Here is a 15,141-nt window from a genome sequence, read left to right as displayed (position 1 = left end):
CTCTTCCTGCTGGATTAAGATATGTTCAATCGCGAAAGAGTTGTACCCCCTCAGTTGAGGACTGAGCCCAATCCAGGATAGATGATGCCCCTAAGGGACTGTTTACCTGTCTCGTGGACAGGAATGGAACTAATGGAATGTGTCCCTGATGAAGGGACGATGGACTGTACCCTTATCGTTGGGGCTATCTTGGGAAGAGACAGATTTTGCTGTGCGTTGGTTCCAGGGCCCTTGCTAAGAGAGGCCAGATCAACCTGAAGGACTGATGCTGGGTTAAAAGGACTTGGATGGTCGTGGTTCCAGGGACCTAACCGAGTAGAACCAAGTTTGTGTTGCTCTAGGAGGAGAAAAGGACTCTGTCTTGTTTAATGTACGCTGAGTGTGGTGAAATGCATTGGTGTCTTCCAGGTTCCTCATGGCCAAGGATGGACATTGTTAAAGTAGGTAGAAATGTAAGATGATGGACATACTGGCCACGTTCCCTGTTGAAGACATGCGTATTGTTATGATGTGTGATGTGTATTGGGACATGCGTTATTAGTGACTGCGTTGTAGTTTGACCGACAGTAGGAAGAGTTAGGGTTAATGAATGGAACAAGCCCAGAGTGGGAGGGGCTAAAGTGCAGGGAAAGATGTGACAGGCAGAAGTAGTGCTGTTGCTTCAAAAGCATCCAGCAACTAAAGGAGTTAACACAATCACAGGAGACAGGAAGTGGTTTACTTCAGAAGCATCCAGCAACTAGAGGGGTTAACATAGTCACAGGAGACAGGGAGTGGTTAGCAGAGCCCCAGGGGGATTGTGGGGGAAGTTGTTTATTGTCTAAGAGCAGCCGAAAGGATCAGTTGTGAGTTTTCTGTATCTTACAGAAATCCAGGCAAGTGAACTGTAGTGAACAAGATTCAAGTAGAGGGTGAAGCTTGGCTAAGGTCAGAGACCCTGTACTGCTAATTGAGGAATCCTATTGTCTGACAGGAAGATAAGAGCTTGGAAGGAATTGTCTCACAGGAACCATCTCCCTCAACAACCCCCCCCCCCCCTCCATCTCACTGCAGGATAAGCGTGCTGTGTAATATTGTGCCTCTGTGAATAGAAAGTTTGTTGTTGTTTATGGAAAGCCTGTTGCTTCAAAGAACTGATGTTTTGTGCTGGCTGTGCATCTGCATTCAATACTATTGTTGAACTGTTCCTAAGGACTCCGTCAGTGTGTCTGTGTCAGAAAGTCAATACATCTTATGACTAAGAAAACTACAATCAATGGTTGCCCTGAGAAACAGTCCCACCAGGATTTCAAGAATTCATGGAACTTGTATAGTCCCTATCTAAACATAGCGGCGTACTGGTAACATTGGTGGCCCATACGGGGAATCCTGTGTAGGGAATAGAGTGTAGGGAGCAGAGGCACAGTGACTGAATAATACAGCAGCACCTCAACTCAACTCTGCTACACCAGTTAAAGGGGACCTGCCCTAAAGAAAACTCACTAGCAGCCATGGATGTGGTAATACAAATGGACAGAGTTAGTGAGCTGCTTCTTCAGTTAACCTTTGAAGAATTGAGAGCCATAGCAGAACATATAAAGATGTCAGAAGGACAGATCTCTTAAGCACGCACCCACAGACAACTCTTTGCCGCCATTAATGCACAAATAGATGAGTTGGGGGAGAAAGAAGCTGAAGACGTCATAGGGACGTTCCTCCAGGAGCTAACACAGTTTCTAACCGGGTTGAAGTTGGAAGATGGAGGGGCGGTGTAAATTACCAAGAACGCGAATATCCTTCTGCAGACAGAACTACAAGAATTGAAAGAATATTTCAAAGCTTTAAAAACAGCCATGCAGGAATCTACCAAAACCTCTGAACGAGACGAGTGACAGACTTTGACAGAACCTTTAATCTGCTCGGGTTAGATAAATCAGGAAGACAGACCTTTCTAACACCACAAATCACCATAAGGAAAGAGTTCAAGATCCTGGGACAGATTGGAGAGCGTGAGCAGAAAGAATAACTGACTTATATGAACTTATTGCACCAGATCGATGCAGGATTGCAGAAAGGCTACCAGCCAGATGAGATCATTGATGGGGTGGTGGAAACGATCAGCCCAGGACTGAACCTCCATAGTATGCTAGAAATGAAAAGTCAATTGACCTTACCACAGCTGAAGATTATTTTAAAAGGGTACTATAAAGAAGAGAGTACTTCAGAATTGTTCCACCAACTCATTAACATCTCACAGGACAATAATGAATCACCCCAAAATTTATTGTTTAGAGTGATTGAACTTAAGGATAGACTGTTGTTTTCATCCAAAGATGTAGAGGCGGAGGAGAAATTTGATACTGGGTTAGTCCAGAAGAAGTTTTTGAGATCGTTGGGAATGGGGTTAATCAGCAAAGATATCAAGTTGCAGCTGAAAAGCACCTAGAAAACCCTGGCATTCTGGACGAAGTTCTAATTGAAAAAAATGAATGAAGCAGGTGGTTTGGAGTCAGAGAGTGAACAGAAGTTAAAGAAAGGTTCTGCTTTTAAAAGCACCAAAATGAGTCAGCTGAAGTTGAAGACCCCGGCTGCCAGTCCGAAGATCATCATGGAGAGAGTGAACTTTAAATCACCAGCAAAAGAGAAGACAGCTAGCGCTGACAGGGAAGAAGTAATAGGAGAACTGCAAGCTGAGTTGATAGACGTGAAAAAGTTGATTCGTTCCAGACCAGAATCTGTATCTCTCAGACCCAGGAGTGGGTTCCAAAATAGAAGATACCCAGCTTCTGAGGCCTGGGATCCACCAGTGCCCTTTGAACACTTGTGTGCTGAAGATCTAGCGGTAGCAAAACAGATGCTGAGAGAAGAGTGTCATGTATTCTCCAAAAATGACTCTGATATAGGCTGTATCCCGTCGTTGCAATTGAAAATCAATTTGAAAGACACGACCCCAGTAACCAGAAGTTACATGTCTGTGCCGAAACCATTACACTGCGAAGTGAAAGAGTATTTACGAGATCTAATCATCAGAGGCTGAGTCCAAAATTTGAAGTCGTCTTATTCCTCTCCTATTGTCTGTGTTAGGAAGAAGGATGGCACGTTGTGACTCTGTTGTGATTACTGAGAACTAAACAGAAAGTCAATACCTGATCGACACCCGATACCAAAGATCCAAGATATGCTGGATAGCCTATCAAGAAGTACCCGGTTCTCTGTTCTCGATCAGGATAAGGCATACCACCAAGGGTTCATCGAAGAATCCAGTAGACCCTTGACAGCATTCATGACAACTTGGGGATTATATGAGTGGATCCGCATACCGATTGGGCTCAGTTCAGCTCCAGCAGAATTCCAGAGGAGTATGGAAACATGTTTAGAAGAATTGAGGGACGATATCTGCCAGCCATACTTGGATAACAATGTGGTACACAGCAAAACCTTCCGGGAGCATGTTGAACATGTGAGGACCGTCCTCCAGCGGTATCAGCAACACGGAGTTAAGTTGACCCCAAAGAAGTGTGAACTGTTCAAAGGGCAAGTCCGATATCTAGAGAAAATTGTGTCCAGAGAAGGGTATACCATGGAAACAAGCGGAAATCGCTCCAGTACTGGCCTTAAAAGACAAGCGGCCATCTACTGTCGGGAAGTTAAGGCAGATTTTAGGATTACTCTCCTACTATCATACTTACGTCCAGAACTTCTCCTGGATTGCCACCCCACTGTACCTCCTCTTACGGGGGATGACAGATTCAACAACACCCATGGAGAAAAAGAAGAACGCGGGCTGGACCAGGTTTAAAGGAAAAAATGCAGTTTCATCACAGCAGCCCATTCTCTGGACATTTGACCACCAGGAGATATTGGAAGAACTAGTGGATTACCTGGTAAAACCACCCATATTGGGATATCCTGATTTCAACTTACTATTTGTTCTTCATTGTGACGCTTCTCAAGCTGGACTGGGACCTGCCCTATATCAGCATCAAGATGGGAAATTGAGAGTCATCGGTTACGGTTCCAGAACGTTGACAGACTTCGAGAAGAATTACCATCTACATTTCGGAATATTGGAATTCCTGGCATTGAAATGGGCTCTCTGTGAACGATTTAGATATGAGCAGCAGCAGGGGAAGGGATGGAGAGGTTTCAAACAACGCCCATCGGACTGGACTAACCACATTATCATGCAGCACAGGAGAATTTTAAAAAGTTTTGGGGGGCTCTATGGGGGGAGTCAGGGGGTTTTATGAGCATTTATGGAATGCTGCACAAGCGTTGCATAAGGTGATAGTTTTAGTTCATAGACACACGTGGTCAAAATTGTTGGTTCCCCTCGTTTAATGAAAGAAAAACCCACAATGGTCACAGAAATAACTTGAATCTGACAAAAGTAATAATAAATTTAAAATCTATGAAAATGAACAAATGAAAGCCAGACATTGCTTTTCAACCCTGCTTCCACAGAATTAAAAAAAAAAAATAAACTCATGAAATAGGCCTGGACAGAAATGATGGTTCCTCTGAAAATAATGTGACAAAAGGGACATGTTAAATCAAGTTGTGTCCACTAATTAGCATCACAGGTGTCTACAATCTTGTAATCATTCAGTGGGCCTGTATATAGGGCTACAGATACTCACTGTGCTGTTTTGTGACATGGTGTGCACCACACTCAACATGGACCAGAGGAAGTAAAGGAAAGAGTTGTCTCAGGAGATTAGAAAGAAAATTATAGACAAGCATGTTAAAGGTAAAGGTTATAAGACCATCTCCAAGCAGCTTGATGTTCCTGTGACTACAGTTGCACATATTATTCAGAAATTTAAGATCCATGGGACTGTAGCCAACCTCCCTGGACGTGGCCATAGGAGGAAAATTGATGACAAATCAAAGAGACGGATAATACGAATGGTAACAAAAGAGCCCAGGAAAACTTCTAAATAGATTAAAGGTGAACTTCAAGCTCAAGTAACATCAGTGTCAGATCGCACCATCCGTCGTTGTTTGATCCAAAGTGGACTTCATGGGAGATGACCAAGGAGAACACCATTGTTGAAAAAAAATCATAAAAAAGCCAGACTGGAATTTGCCAAACTACATGTTGATAAGCCCCAAAACTTCTGGGAGAATGTCCTATGGACAGATGAAACAAAAATGGAAGTTTTTGGCAAGTCACATCAGCTCTATGTTCACAGACGGAAAAATGAAGCATATCAAGAAAAGAACACTGTCCCTACTGTGAAACATGGAGGAGGCTCTGTTATGTTCTGGAGCTGCTTTGCTGCATCTGGCACAGGGTGTCTTGAATCTGTGCAGGGTACAATGAAATCTCAAGACTATCAAGGGATTCTAGAGAGAAATGTGCTGCCCAGTGTCAGAAAGCTTGGTCTCAGTCGCAGGTCATGGGTCTTACAACCAGATAATGACCCAAAACACACAGCTAAAAACATCCAAGAATGGCTAAGAGGAAAACATTTGACTATTCTCAAGTGGCCTTCTATGAGCCCTGACCTAAATGCTATTGAGCATCTTTGGAAAGAGCTGAAACATGCCGTCTGGAAAAGGCAACCTTCAAACACGAGACAACTGGAGCAGTTTGCTCATGAGGAGTGGGCCAAAATACCTGACGAGAGGTGCAGAAGTCTCATTGACAGTTACAGGAATCGTTTGATTGCAGTGATTGCCTCAAAAGGTTGTTCAACAAAATATTAAGTTAAGAATACCATCATTTCTGTCCAGGCCTATTTCATGAGTTTAATTTTTTTTATCATTTGTTAATTTTCATAGATTTTAAATTTATTATTACTTTTGTCAGATTCAAGTTATTTCTGTGACCATTGTGGGTTTTTCTTTCATTAAACCAGAGGTACCAACAATTTTGATCACGTGTGTAGGACAAAATCATGGCAAAGTTTGGGTTGAACCTCCTGTAGTATCCCACAATTCCCAGAAAGGCCCCTAACTTGTTTTTTTGAGAGGTCTCAGCCAGTTCTGGATTGCGTCTACTTTATTGATCTGGGGTTTGATTTTGCCTCTACCTACTACATATCCCAGGTATTTGGCCTCCTCTTTCCCTATTGCACTTTTTTTTTTCATTTATAGAAAACTCCACCTTCCTGAGAGCATCAAACACCACCTGGACCTTTTCCAGATGATTTTCCCAATCCGGGCTGAAGATTACAATATCGTACAGGTTTGCTGTGGCGTAGTTCTTATGACGTACGAGGATCTGATCCATGGCCCTCTGGAAGGTGGCCTGAGCTCCCTGCAATTCAAATGGCATCCGGACGAATTGGAAGCATCCGTATGATGTAGAGAAAGCCATGTTCTCTTTGGCTTTTTGTGATATGGGGATTTGCCAATATCCCTTTATTAGATTCAAGGTGATTATGTATCTTGCTGGCCCAAGTCTCTTGATCAGCTAATCGACACGCGGCATCAGATATGCGTTGAACATGGAGACTTTGTTCAGCTTCCGATAATCATTACAGAATCTCCATTCTCCATCGGATTTTGGAACAAGGACAATGGGGCTAGACCATCCACTCTTAGATTCCTCAATGACTCCGAGATTCAGCATACGCTTCACTTCCTTGGAGATTAGTTCTCGGTGGGTCTCAGGATTTTGGTAGGGCTTCACGTTCACCTGCACATGGTGTTCCGTCAGAACCTTATGTTCTATGACATCTGTACACCCTGGAAAATCTGAGAACAGGTCCCAGTTCTGCTGCAGCAATTGCCAACATTGCTGTTTTTGGACCTTTGACAGTGTATTTGCTATTGTGACACTTTCAATGATCCCTTCTGGCTTGACCAGCAAACATGGAGTTTCAACATGGTCCCTTCCGAGCCATGGCTTGATAAGATTGACGTGGTAGACCTGGTATGGCTTACGTCTTCCCAGTTGATGAACCATGTAGTTCACTTCACCCATGTTTTTAACCACCCCATAGGGGCCTTGCTATTTGGCCAAAAACGTACTCTCTACTATGGGAATAAGCACGGGGACTCAGTCCCCGGCTCTGAACTGTCTCACTCTGGCTGACCGCTTGTACACCCGGGATTGAGCCTTTTGGGTCTGGAAGAGATGTCCCTTTACAATGGGCATTACCTTCACAACCCTCTCCTGCTTCTGGGTGATGTGCTCGATAATGCTCCGATGGGGCGTGACCTCGGCTTACCAGGTTTCCTTTGCTTTATCAAGGAGACCCCACGGATGTCGGCCATACAGGAGTTCAAACGGAGAGAAACCGTTAGAAGCTTGTGGAACCTCCCAGACAGAGAATAATAGATGACTAAAATATGACTATTTGAGCATGTTCCATGCTTTTAGATTTTGTATGTCTTGTAAATTAATAAAATTGTTTACTTTATTGATTCAATATTGGACGTGGTAACGACTCATTTTTTCGCAGTTGGGCTTAGAGAATAATAGATATGGGAGGAGACAGTCCCAGTCTCACCCGTCCTTTTCTATGACCTTCTTCAGCATAATTTTTAGGGTTTTATTGAACCTTTCCACAAGGCTGTCTGTCTGGGGATGGTAAACCGATGTCTACAGTTGTGTAATTTGCAAGGTCTTATACAGTTCCCTCATCACCTTACTCATATAGGGTGTTCCTTGGGTGGTCAGGATCTCCCTCGGTAGTCCTGTCCCGCCAAAGATATGGACCAACTCACGAGCTATACTTTTTGCAGAGGAATTTCCCAGGGGAACTGCTTCTGGATTCCGCCTAGCATTGTCGAGGACAACCAATATTTATTGATGCCCACGAGCAGACTTAACAAGGGGGCCCACTAGGTCCATGGCAATTCGCTCAAACTGTACCTCTATGATGGGTAGTGGCATGAGGGGATTTCAGAAGTGAGATGTGGGAGTGGTTAACTGACAGGTGGGACAGGACTTATACCATAGGATTTCTCGGTGACATCTCGGCCAATAGAACCTCCTCATGACCCTTTCTTGGGTTTTGTCGACACCCAGACGGCCACCCAAGACATGTGAATGAGCCATCTCCAACACCCTCTGTCTATAGGGTCCTGGTACTAACAATTGCTCCACTATTTCCTCTTTGACCTTAGTAACCTGGCACAATCAGTCCCCACTCATCATAAAAAAGGGAATCTGATGTCAGCCCCTGGCTCCTGTGCTTTTCAGTTTATAATGGTTACATTATTGAAAGCTTCTTTTAGAGTTAGGTCCCTATGTTGGACAGACCCAACATTTTCTCCAGTCACCCCTAACTCAAGAATGTCGGCCTCTGGGGATACTATCTCCTCATCCTCCACAATTGCACAGAAGGGGTGGTGAGACTTCTTTAGGGCTAACCTGTCTCTTACCTGAGCAATCGAGGTCTCTGCCCCTCCCCCACAAGACCCAAAACAACACAAAATCCTGGCCTATGACTGGGTGAAATAAATCCTGGACCACAACGACCTCATGGGGCTCAGTACCTGGGGCCGTCTCAATGACCACTCTGGCCAGGGGATAGTCTTTAGCATCCCCGTGAATGTAGTGGATGCCCACCTTCTTCCCAGGGATCAGTTGGAGAGGGAGTGTGGCCCTCACGAGGGTCACCAAGCTCTCTGAGTCTAGTAGTCCAGTCACTTGCAGCCCATTCACTTTTACGAGACAAGCTTGTGGCCTCTCGCTAGGTGGACAGTCCACACTGCAGGCCGGTTATGCGTAGTATGAACATCGGCGCCCCATGCTACAGTCCATTTTCTCGTGGTCAGGGGACAACGGCCAGCTATATGACCTGGGCCGTGACATTTCCAGCAAATTACATCCCCTGATGAGACCTTTGGCATGACCTCCGCTGCCCCCTTAGGCTTTGGACGCCCCACACCCCTTTTTAGTCTCTACCCCCTGATAAAATAATGAAGTCCCAGCACTCACATCAGTTTCAATGCTTCTTTAATGAATATCCACAAGGAAAGACGTTTCAGCCCATCCCGAGCTTTTGATATTCAGTAGTTGTACATTAAAAGCAGATGTGTGGCTGAGTATGATAGAAAGAGATCTGCACACTTTTCAACCAATCAGAGACAAGGTGAGAAAACCAGTGAAGTGATAAGATCAAGTTACAAGTACATTCTAAGGTAAAAACACTTATCTCAATGGACAACAGTGTAATCTCAGATGTAAGGACTGTTGTCCGTTACCAGTTGTAGCGTCGGCGTCTCTGCCTCCTGCCGGGTAGAGACGACGATCCACTCACCTCCGTGGTCCCGGTCCGGCATCCTCCGGCTTCCCTGCTGCATCTGCCCGGGGTGTGCGTACCACGCGCAGTTCCCTGGGCACTGTACTTAGGACGCGCGGGCGCTCCCTCCCTCTTAAAGGGGCCGCGCGCGCCGTCCTAAAGAGTCCCCGGCCAATGGCCGGAGGACTGCTCCTATATAAGGCACCTCCTCCAAAATGGAGGTGCCTGTGCAAGGTTGTTGTTTGTGTGCTAACACTCTCCTCAGCCCTCAGGTTCCAGCCTGTCTATCAGCTGTGCCCGCCAGCCTGTCTATCAGCTGTGCCCGCCTGCCTGCCTATCAGCCGTGCCCACCTGCCTATCAGCCGAGCCCGCCTGCCTGTCTATCAGCCGTGCCCGCCAGCCTGTCTATCAGCCGTGCCCGCCAGCCTGTCTATCAGCCGTGCCCGCCTGCCTGTCTATCAGCCGTGCCTGCCTGCCTGTCTATCTGCTGTGCCTGCCTGCTTGTCTACCCGCATCACCTGCCTGTGTGTGATGCTCACAGCCCTCTCTGGGAGATGGGGAACTCGGAGCCGGGTCAGTTGTTGGGGGAAGCAGTCGTGGCCTGGACCCGTTCCGTGCCCAGGGCCGTCACATTCAAAAGGGTGTAATGGGCTTTCAGGGTTGAGTGGTTGCTATCTACTACGCCACCTGTGGTACCTGGTGAAGGCCACCAGCGTGGCTGCAGTCCTCTGAGGTGGGATATAGTGGCAGCTGAGGATGGTACTACTCCCCACAGGCGGAGCAGGGCCTCAGGGCAGAGACGAGGATGGAGGGAGTCGTAGTGTAGGAGGTCTGGTGCTGCACGGTGTGGTGCAGAAATAACGAGTCCGGAGGCCATAGGGGTCAACTTCGAGGGTTGTTTACTCACGGTGGAGAATGCAGCTGCAAGGCTTCTCCCTGCTCCTCACGGAGTTCTGCGGTCACCAGGGACGGGGGTCCGACAACCTTCGAGTAATTCAAGTGCTTAATCAGGACCCCGCACCAGAGAGTTCCTAGACTTCAGACCGGGTCCTTTCCTGTCTGTGTGTGTGTAGATAGGCCGGGTCTCCCTCTGAACTTAACTCAGAAAAAGGGTACGGGTGGCAGCTCCGCTCCTTCCGTTACCCGGTGGGATCCTCTGGGCCTACCCGGGCTTCCCTGACCAGGACGTAGAGTAGCAAGGTCAGGTGTCGGGGGCCGGTACCCCTTTTGCAGCCGGAATCCCTCTGAATATATCAGTTTGGCGAGGACAGGTGGTGTATACCGCTCCATCTGCATCCTCCCCGGGATCCATTTGTGGTGGAGCTACACTCCTAATCTCCGGACCTTCTTGGTCATGGTCCTTGACCGGGCTGAGACATTCATTATCTGCAACCTGCCCCTCGACCCAAGGCCAGGGTACGAGGGCCGTGTCTCCATCCTCTGCAGGTCCACACAGGATCCACGCTCAGGGAGGGAGATCACAATCCAAGAACAAAAGACCATGAGCCAAGATGGCTGTGTATTAAATATGAATTTTTTAAGTGTCACAAAAATGTGAGTCCTCCACCTTCACCCACTAATTGGTTCCCCTATCTCTTGGTTCCCCAGTCTCCCAACTTCCAGTAGGGGCAGCACCTAGTGCCTTTTAGCCCCCTCTGGTGGGAGAAGTGTGGTGTTGGATGTGGAGGTAGGGTCCTGACCATCACACTGTTCTTACCTCAGAGGAGGAGCACCACACTCCATTAGAGAAGTGCAGCATCCCTGTGGCGGTCGAACCCTCATGGGCGCCACATTCCCCCCTGGTGAAACACAGCACATCCGCGGGCTGCAAAGAGAGGAAAACCTGGTACAGTCTTTTTTATATTTTGTAAACAGTAAGCAATCTTCCCTTTATGGGAGGCACTTTTTCTTAAACGTTTCAAACAGCATAAATAATATAAAAGTACAAAGGTATAAAAATATAAAAGTACAATAATTATCCAGAGACATTTTTGCAAAGACAGACGGGTTAAAGTGCAAGGACTCAAAGGCAGTTCAGAAGCGCGAGGGACCTGTCCCAAACCCCCAACGTAGGCCCTGGGGTGGCTGCAGGGCATGAAGATCCCGAGTTGGACCTCCAGGAGAGCCACCCAGACAGGTTTTTCTTCTGAGGTCTGAGGTAGACATATACGCGGTTTTGTATAAAACCAATAAGGAGCACCTAAAGAGATGCAAACTATTTACAAGTAAGAGTCTGTCTGCTGCAAGACCGCAGGGACCAATGTCTCTAGAAACCAGGGATGTAAATTAAAACATAAACATCAACATGATAACTTTAAACAAGTTATAGCCGCTGGGGCTGCTTAACTCTCGGGTTCCCTCCTGGGAAAAGGCTCGTTCCTCCCGACGGAGGCGGACCGGTCCTCTGAGGCTGAGCGCGAGGGGGCGCCGCTCCCGGACACCTTGTGGACATTCAGGGCGTACCACCCCCGCACCCCATGGTGGCGGGTGTAGGTAACTACGTCACCCGGGAAGAGGTTCCGGCCAGGGTGTCCCTTTTTCAGACGCGGCTCGACGTCCCGCCTGCTGACGAAGATGTCGTCCTGATACTGGTGACTCCTTATGAACCCCCACCCTGCCTCATGGTGGAAGCGGACAACTTGCCCTTCCACACGGGGGCTTGGACGGGTAGCTTCCTCCTGTCGGGCCCGGGACTTGGCAGCCTTGGCGTGCACCTCGAGGCGCTCGCAGCGGATCCCCCTCTGGCGTTGCTCCCGGCTGAGTTGGAGAATCTGCTCATGGCACTGCTCGCTCCTCCTCTGCGCTTCAGCCAGGATCTCCTGGGGGAAGCCCATCAGGTCCCCCCCCGGTTGTCCCAGGCCCACTCCTCAGCCTCCGTCCAGGTGACTGTCGGTGCGGGTAGCGGTGTCATAAGGGGTTGCTGCGGGTCCTCTGTAAGTACGGACCAGTCCGGGTTGGGGTCGGTGGACACCCCAGCAGCCTCAGGCGCTTCCGATTCGGGAGTTGGGCGGCAATGCAGGTCTCCGCCTATAGCTGAAGCTTGCAGCTCCGGGGCAAAGACCTGCTCCCAGGTGACCGCGCCGGGCAGGAGATACTCGGCCATGAGGTCCAGTACAGGCACGGTAGGCTCAGCAGCCGGGGCAGGGGTAGCACACTCATCCACCTTTGGGCTGCTCTCGACCTCTGTCACTTTTCTCCCTGAGCTTCAGCTCCTTGGCGGCGGGTCCGGATGCGCAGCAGCATTTCTCCCGCCACGCAGCAGACGCCGCCTTCTGGGCCTCATCCAGTCTCCGTGCAAGATCCGGGGCATCCTGGTGGAGAAACGCAACATCTCCCGCTGTAAGTCTGGTGCCGCTTCGCTCCCTGTCTGGGGAAGGACCTGGACCGGGTTCGGAAGGCTCCGTTTGTTGCGCTCCAGCAGCGTCCATGTCCACTCCTGAAGATCGCCAAACTCCAACTGCAATGGCCGCACCTTGTTGTTTTTCTTTTTCCTCCTCTTTCGGGGCGGTGTGCTGACAGGCACGCCTTCGTTCAGCCCATCCATTTTGACGGGCATTACCCCGCGGACAGTTTCTGATGGAAGGAGCGGTCCGTACTTTTGCCGCCATTTGGGAGCCTGGCCCACGATAGGAGGTGTTAGCAGACCATCTTTTCACAGCACTATTGCGCCTGTTCTTCTTGGGCGGGCGCCATTTTAAGTGGAAAACGACAGTCTAAGGTGTAAGGCACACAGTACCCGGTAGCAATGGGTAATCTTCCGTTGCTGCGGGCACGCGATCCTGCCGACTATGCCAAGTTATGTGACGCTCACAGCCCTCCCTGGGAGATGGGGAACTCGGAGCCGGGTCAGATGTTGGGGGAAGCAGTCGTGGCCTGGACCCGTTCCGTGCCCAGGGCCGTCACATTCAAAAGGGTGTAATGGGCTTTCAGGGTTGAGTGGTTGCTATCGACTACGCCACCTGTGGTGCCTGGTGAAGGCCACCAGCGCTGCTGCAGTCCTCTGAGGTGGGATGTAGTGGCAGCTGAGGATGGTACTACTCCCCACAGGCGGAGCAGGGCCTCAGGGCAGAGACGACGATGGAGGGAGTCGTAGTGTAGGAGGTCTGGTGCTGCGCGGTGTGGTGCAGAAATAACGAGTCCAGAGGCCATAGGGGTCGACTTCCAGGGTTGTTTACTCACGGTGAAGAATGCAGCTGCAAGGCTTCTCCCTGCTCCTCACGGAGTTCTGCAGTCACCAGGGACGGGGGTCCGACAACCTCCGAGTAATTCAAGTGCTTAATCAGGACCCTGCACCAGAGTGTTCCTAGACTTCAGACCGGGTCCTTTCCTGTCTGTGTGTGCGTAGATAGGCCGGGTCTCCGTCTGAACTTAACTCAGAAAAAGGGTACGGGTGGCAGCTCCGCTCCTTCCGTTACCGGGGGATCCTCTGGGCCTACCCGGGCTTCCCTGACCAGGACGTAGAGTAGCAAGGTCAGGTGTCGGGGACCGGTACCCCTTTTGCAGCCGGAATCCCTCTGAATATATCAGTTTGGCGAGGACAGGTGGCGTATACCGCTCCGTCTGCATCCTCCCCGGGATCCATTTGCGGTGGAGCTACACTCCTAAGCTCCGGACCTTCTTGGTCATGGTCCTTGACCGGGCTGAGACATTCATTATCTGCAACCTGCCCCTCGACCCAAGGCCAGGGTACGAGGGCCGTGTCTCCATCCTCTGCAGGTCCACACAGGATCCACGCTCAGGGAGGGAGATCACAATCCAAGAACAAAAGACCATGAGCCAAGATGGCTGTGTATTAAATATGAATTTTTTAAGTGTCACAAAAATGTGAGTCCTCCACCCTCACCCACTAATTGGTTCCCCTATCTCTTGGTTCCCCAGTCTCCCAACTTCCAGTAGGGGCAGCACCTAGTGCCTTTTAGCCCCCTCTGGTGGGAGAAGTGTGGTGTTGGATGTGGAGGTAGGGTCCTGACCATCACACTGTTCTTACAAGGGCGGTTCCAGACCGGCACCTGGTTCACCTTCGCGGTCCCTCCTTGGTTCACGGAGTCGACTAAGCCACCGTGTGGCCAGGGTCGGTCCGGGTAGGCACTTAGTTACGCCCCTCTGGTCCCTCCTTGTATCACAGAACAGAGGTTCCACCACTTGGATCCGTAACAGTTTGCACAGGCCATGGAATCCGGTGGCTCCTAGGCTCCTTCGCTCTCAGACCGGTACCAAGAGGTCTCTCGCCAGGGATCCCAACAGGATACTATCCTGTCCTATCTGCGGACAGTCAACTCCCGCTTGGACGTGCTGACCACCCCGACTGTGTCCGCCTCTAACCAAGCGGCACCCGCTCCGGCGGCACATCAACCCAGTGGCGCTGTGGCATCCGGCTTAGGACCCCGGTATTCTGCTCCTCCACATTTCGGTGGTGACCCTGCCCTATGTCGGGGCTTCATTAATCAGTGCACGCTGCACTTTGATTTCCTAGCACACCAGTTCGCCTCCGACCGGGCCAAGGTGGTATTCATCATGTCTCATCTCACCGGAGAGGCGTTGGCGTGGCTTAACCCTATTTGGGAGAGAGGGGATCCTCTGGTGTCCGACCTCCAGGCCTTCCTCGATGCTTTCCAGAAGGTGTTCGATGAGCACAGACGAAAATGCCTCCTCTCTTCTCCGACTCCGCCAAGGAAGTCTCTCTGTGGGACAGTATGCCGTGCTTTTCCGCACCCTCGCATCTGAACTTGCCTGGAACAATGAGGCTCTGGTGTCCACCATTTGGGAGGGCCTTTCCGGACGGATCAAGGATGAGCTAGCTGGTCGTGACATACCTCCCTCTCTGGACGACCTGGTGTCATTAGCTATACGGATCGACATCCGTTTTCAGGAGCGTTCTAAGAAGGCGACCCGTGAGAGAAGGCCCTTGCGCCTTTCACCAACCCTCCAAAGGCCAGTCTCGCAACCAGCATCCCCTCCG

General features: G+C 49.6%; 1 protein-coding gene across 1 annotated transcript in view; it reads right to left on the bottom strand.

The window, feature by feature from the left end:
- The window catches only part of LOC141154417 (ficolin-2-like), a 142,761-nt gene extending 133,444 nt beyond the window's left edge, over positions 1-9,317 (bottom strand). The window contains exon 1 of the mRNA XM_073640327.1: positions 9,201-9,317. The gene's annotated coding sequence lies outside the window, so the exon portion shown is untranslated. The remainder of the gene's footprint in view (positions 1-9,200) is intronic.
- Between the last annotated feature and the right edge of the window lie 5,824 nt (positions 9,318-15,141).

The sequence above is a fragment of the Phyllobates terribilis genome, unplaced genomic scaffold (assembly GCF_046119375.1).
Source record: "Phyllobates terribilis strain yellow unplaced genomic scaffold, ASM4611937v1 Scaffold_7__3_contigs__length_470593459, whole genome shotgun sequence".
NCBI classification, from domain to species: Eukaryota; Metazoa; Chordata; class Amphibia; order Anura; family Dendrobatidae; genus Phyllobates; species Phyllobates terribilis.
This window is presented reverse-complemented; position numbering and strand designations above follow the sequence as displayed.